Genomic DNA, 6,678 nt, shown 5'->3' with positions numbered 1-6,678 from the left:
AAGACCGGTCTTAAGACCAAGACCAACTTCGAGTACCACAACACTGCGCCATATCTTATGATTATTATCGATTAGACAGACATCTTCTCCCGCTCAGAGGAAACCACTGCGCATGTCTGGAGCTCCGTGTGCGAGTAAAGGTGGAGGCGATGGGTGACAACAGACACTAAGCCCCCCAAAATATAATAAGGATTTTATTTATGAGCTTGCTGGCTTCCTCACACATCTTTCTATGATCTCACCAAATGTAATAGTTATTAGGGATTTTAACATTCATATTGATAATCAAGAGTCTCCACTTTCCAAAGACTTCATATCGTGCTTGGACAGCTTTGGACTTCAGCAATACACAACTTTTTCCACGCATACTAAAGGACATATATTGGATTTAATCTGCTGCTCAGGGGTTACACCCACTGACTGTAAAGCTGATTCCCTGCCATTCTCAGATCATTTCTTTTTATCATTTGGAGCTAATATTTCACTTTCAAAATCTAACCCCCCACGTGACATAACCTTCCGTAAAATTAAGGACATTGACCTGGATAATTTATCACATTGTATTAATAGACTACCTACTGCTGATCATTTTTCTTCCACAGATGAACTATTGGCTCACTACAACAAAAGTCTTCACAGTGTCCTGAACAATCTTGCTCCACTTAAAACCAGATCTGTCTCTTTTACTCATACTGCACCTTGGTTTAATTCCACTCTTCGACACTTAAAAACAAAAGGACGTCGCCTTGAAAGACTGTACTGAAAAACTGGTTTCATTGTTCACAAAGACATGTTTTCCAGTCACATTCTTCTATACAAAGATGCAATTTCTTCAGCCAAATCAACATATTATTCCACTTTAATCAGTTCTAACAAGGACAACTCCAAAACTTTATTTTCTGTACTTGCAAACATTACCAAACCATTAGATTCCCTTCCTCCCCACCTGTATACCTCTGATTTTTGTAATACTTTGATATCATTTTTTACTTCTAAGATAGAAATTATCCATCAGGAACATATACCCAGTCTTGCCTTAACATCATCTGTCCCAGTTTCAGTTGTTCCTACTAATTCATTCTCGGTCTTTAGCCTCCCTTCTGTTGCTGATGTCACCAAATTAATTCAAAAATCTAACTCTTCAACCTGCCATCTAGATCCTCTTCCCACTGTTCTTGTTAAAGCCACCCTCCCCGCTCTGTCCCCTCTCATCACTAACATTCTGCATTCTTCCCTTACTACTGCTGTTGTTCCCTTGGCTCTCAAAACTGCAGCAATAACCCCAATACTTAAGAAATCTGGTTTAGATCCCAATGAACTCAATAATTTTCGCCCTATCTCACATCTTCCACTTATTTCAAAAATTCTAGAAAAGACAGTTGCTGCTCAGCTCCATTCTCATCTTTCCAGCAATAATCTATATGAACAATTCCAATCTGGCTTCCGTCCACTCCACAGTACAGAAAACAGCGCTTCTTAAAATTACAAATGATCTCCTTCTTGCTGCTGACTCTGGTTTATTATCCATACTCCTTCTCCTTGATCTGACTGTGGCTTTTGATACAATTTTACATAACATCCTTATTGAAAGATTATCCTCTCTTGGTATTGTAAATACACCTCTCAACTGGTTTCATTCATATCTCTCAGGTCGCTCTCAGTTTGTTCAGTTAAAATCATTTACCTCTCCCGTCTCTCCAGGTGTACCCCAGGGCTCTGTCCTGGGACCCTTGTTGTTTATTATTTACCTCCTCCCCCTTGGTAATATTTTTCGCAAACATAACATCCAGTTTCACTGCTTTGCAGATGACACCCAACTCTATGTTTCAACCAAACCTAGTTCCAAGCTTCCATTTTCCTCCCTCACTGATTGTCTTCTTGAAATAAAACAATGGTTTACTCTTAACTTCCTCAAATTAAATTCCAGTAAAACTAAACTTCTCTTAATTGGTACTAATTCAATACTAAGTAAACTTGATAATTTCTCCATTTCAGTTGATAACTCCTCAATTTTTCCCTCCCCTCAGGTTAAGAGTCTGGGTGTCATCCTTGATAGCACCCTCTCTTTTGCCTCCCATGTCAATAATATCACTCGATCAGCTTATTCTCATCTCCGAAATATTCGCCATCTCCGTCCTTCTCTCTCTCCGCACTCCACTGCTGTTCTGGTCCACAGTTTGGTCACATCTCGTTTAGACTATTGTAATTCTCTACTTTTTGGTTTGCCACAGAAAACTCTGCATAAATTACAATTGGTTCAAAATTCAGCTGCTCGTATCATTACACAGACCCCCTTAATTCATCACATCACACCTATTTTACAACAGCTCCATTGGCTTCCAATCACATATCGCATCAACTATAAAATACTTCTTCTAACTTTTAAAGTAGTTTACAACCTCATACCTTCATATCTCTCGGACCTCCTTCACATTGCCACACCCACCCGTCTCCTCAGATCCTCTTCTTCTATCCATCTCTCCGTTCCCCCTGCTCGTCTTGTCACTATGGGGAGCAGAGCATTCAGCCGCTCTGCTCCCAAACTCTGGAACTCACTCCCACCTGATCTCCATAACATCGAGTCTTTGCAATATTTTAAGTACAAACTCAAAACCCACTTGTTTGAGCTAGCATACAGCCTTTAGTTATCTTTGTACTGTCTTATAAATCTTGTTTTTTTTGTTTTTATTACCGGTATGTATTTTATAATCTGCTTGCTTTTATGTCAAGGTGACCTTGGGTGTCCAGAAAGGCGCCTACAAATAAAATGCATTATTATTTATTATCTGCTGTAACTACAGGTAACATAAAGGTCAAAAAGCCAGAATACATTACTGATTTTAAAACCACAATTAGGCCATTTGAATCAAGACATGTTAAGTTTTAAAACTAGCTTATTTTAAATTTATTTTCTCAACAGTTGTCAGATAGTCATACGCTTAGCTCAGACCTGTATACGCAGTCATTACCATATGATTTTATTTAATCAGCAACATAGAATCATGGCGTAAATCATCATACACTTTGTTATTAACAGCTGTATGGCATCCTGACTTAGCGGTTAAGTAGGTTAATGAGTTTTACACGGGCGTGTGTTGTAGTTGACTGCAGCTGCAGCCAGACCCTGCTTTAAATACACTTTGAAACCACGACTACACATGTGTATCTATCTAGTTATCATATTATATCATATTATAAACAATTAAATTACTTATTTTCGTCATAACTTGTTGCGTATGCTGAACTGACAACTCCACTGACAGTCAGACTTCTTGGTGCGCATGTGCGGGCATGCGTACTGGCTGCATGTCTGTTATCCTGACAGCGTATGGCTATCTGATAGAACACCGGCAGACCATGGACTGATGGTTGCCGTCAGCTGGTCAGCTGGTCCAGGTGATTGGATCCAATCATGGCTCAGAAACACATCACGAAGTGTTGCGAAGCAAACCTGAAAAATTAAAAACAAAAAAATTAATAAGTGTTCAGCTACACAATGTAATCAAAACTAATAAATCCTCAGCTCTTTTTGAAAGTTTTGCTTGAAAATAAATTGACAATATCAGGAAATTAAATGTTTAAGTGAAAGTTCTGGTATCACAAAGAAACTGCAAAAAATGTTTCAGAGATGTAACAACACTGAAGTTACTGAATAAGAGTGAACTGAAATATTTACTACTTAGAAAATGCATGTTAAAATCTGAATACTCTTTTGAAAGTGTGCAGCTGAAATTAATTTAAACTACTAGTAGGCATAGCACAGGGTTTGCTCATTACCAACAGTAATACAAAAAATTCTGCATATAAGAGGCATTAGTTTATAAAAGGCTAGGCAAACCTAAATTTACCATTTTACAAACAAAAAGCTGCGGGAGGATGTAACTTTACAACCTCATTTTGTAAGCAGTCTCAGAGGAAAAAAGAAAAGAGAAATTACGTTTGTATAACGCATTTACAGATTATAGCAGCCAAGTGGCAAAATTCACTCCAACGTGGATTATAATTATGACACAGCAAAAGTAGATGCCATATCTTTGGGATTCGGGAAATACGTGATTTCGACCATTTGTACCACCTGTTCTGTGGATTTTTCATGTGGATCGGTGAAACTTAAACGGCTGTAAAGCGAAGGTTTTGGACCTTAATCTGACTGACTACTTGTGTGGTTTGGATCGAGCTGAAACGTTGCTGCCCTTGGTTGTTCTTAAATTATCGTGCTCAGTATCAGAGGGGCGCTCCGACTGCATGTTAAATGTATTTTATATAATTGTCATATAAACAAAAGCTAAGGAGCTGCCTAAAAATAATTTCATACTTCGTATAACACAAACACATCAACACACGTATTGACTTACCTTGTGCCGAATCGCTGCCGCTGTTCTGAGCCTGTTCCCGTAGCAGTGGATTTCCTCTGGTATTATTTTCCTCCAACAAATTATTCCAGTGAACGAACCACGTTCAGCTCCCTTTTAACCTCCGTCTTCCCATTTCTGACGCTGGATCTTCAATATCCTCAAGCTTTGAAATATCAGGCAGCTGTAGTGGCTAAGTTTTGGCTACAGTCCGCTGTTGCCTTGATATCAACAGAAAAATGAAAAAAAACTAAGCACTGGATGGTATCGGCTAATTACTGGACACAACGGCACACCACAAAACTGGATTGTTGTACCAGTAGCTCGCAGATATTTTAACTTTTGCGTCTTGTTCATGTTACAGATCTTGCAGCTTTGGCTAAAACAATAGCAGCAAGCAGGACCCGGAACCAATCTATGTGGCATAAATTTAAACAGAAATACATCACCACCTCTCGTGGCATACACCCCATGGACCTTACCACAGGGTCCGCGTTTCATTGGCTAATGCCCATTTGACGTCACTGCGCAGCTACCACGTGCTTGACCGTCTCATAAACAAAAGCTACAGTAGTATACACATGCTAATGTAGATTGTGGACCAGCAGACCACAATCTACACAATCAAAGTTTTTGCGACAGAACTCAAATAAGAATGGTTCTCCACTGTCAGTGGGGTATCTGTACAGGCGATGTCAGGTATCCTGATCGTATTTGTGGAAATAAAATTCACAGATTTCCCAAATCTGATACGAATGACTAGCTTGGATCAAAGCTTGTGCACCACCATATTTGCAGCTCAACCGTCGTATCAATAAAAACAAAGGAGTGTGTGCTGGTGTAAGTATTATTACTTTGCTTTCTTTGTGTTTAGTGAATGGGGATATTTTGAGTGGCCCTGCGACAGACTGGCGACCTGTCAAGGGTGACCCCACCTCTCGCCCGGTCTCACCGGAACGTTAGCTAGAGATGGGCTCCAGCACCTCCCGATCCCTTTTGAATTTTGAAGCTTGAAATATTGTAAGGTCTTAAGGAGGCCTATAATGTGTGAACAAAGACCCCCAAGTCTGAAAAAAGTCAATAATAAACACATTCATTATGAAAACCTTTTAGCTAAGTACAGCATAATGGCAGTACCGATACAACTTCTACACCTTGAAGCCTGTCTGTTACACAGTCTTACGTTAGCTGAACAGATCAATATGCAATGTGTACCATATCTGACATACATTAAAGATTTTATTTTACCTGAAAAGGCTTTTTTACTAAATTGTAATCGTGTTAGCCACACTAGCACCGAGTACAGTGTATCAGGCCTAGGCACACTCAAACATTTGCCAACAACAGAAATCACTGATTTCAAAAGTAACTCCCAAAACAATGAATACCCGACTTACCCAGCCTTGCAAGAACAATAGGCATCAGTGATCTTGTCCACAGCTATATTTATGCTGAGGTGTGAGGATCTGCTGTTTTCCTCATCGACCGGTAGCATTTAGCTGCGACGCGCACAATGTTGGAGGCATCGCGTGGGTCGTCCAAAAAAGATGACATGAACTTGTTTGTTCCCCTGTCCATTGTCATCGCTCATATTTTTTGAAATTCCGGCAGAAATTCTACACTAATCGACTCAGAAATACTTTGTAGAAAGTCAGTTGAAACGAAAGACGCCATGTTTACACATAGAAACTAAGCTCTGCGAGGCTTTGTTTGTGAGACATGCAGCCACGTGAGGGGCGTTTCTGGGCTGGGCTTGGTAAGGTCCATTTAGAAAATCCGGTTTGCTTGGGATGGTGTGAATGCATAATCGAACTGTGATGGGTACCAAAAAAGCTAACTCTAGTACACCTAAAAACCTCGGCGTCGGTTCGGTTGAAGTGAACTCTGGTGTGGTTTGAATACATATGTGAGCGCCAAGTAGTTCCCATCAGTGGTTCTTGGTGCAGTGCCACCACAGGTGAAGAGGTATCAGATGAAAATGTAACATGTTGTCATTTTGGTCCCCAATTGAACAGACTCTACCAGACTAACACGTCTGGAAACAATCTAATTTGATCACACATGGCAGTCTAATGACATTTCTTCCACTCTTAGTTGTTTTTGGTTCATTGTTGATTCCTTTACCCTTGTGCATGCGAGGACTGAGGCAAACGTAGCGGACTATGGAAAATGATACAAGTTTTACGTGTGTGGGGTCAGTTGGACACCATTTCGACATACAAGGGTTAAAGGTTTGATTTCCTGAAAATATTGTAATGACCAAACCACAACTGAAAATGTAGATACTCCCGTTGATGAGCCAATGATTATTGATTATTACTGATTA

Source organism: Poecilia formosa, unplaced genomic scaffold (genome assembly GCF_000485575.1).
Source record: "Poecilia formosa unplaced genomic scaffold, Poecilia_formosa-5.1.2 Scaffold177, whole genome shotgun sequence".
Taxonomy (NCBI): Eukaryota; Metazoa; Chordata; class Actinopteri; order Cyprinodontiformes; family Poeciliidae; genus Poecilia; species Poecilia formosa.
The sequence above is the reverse complement of the archived record's forward strand: the minus strand, read 5'-3'. Positions refer to the sequence as shown.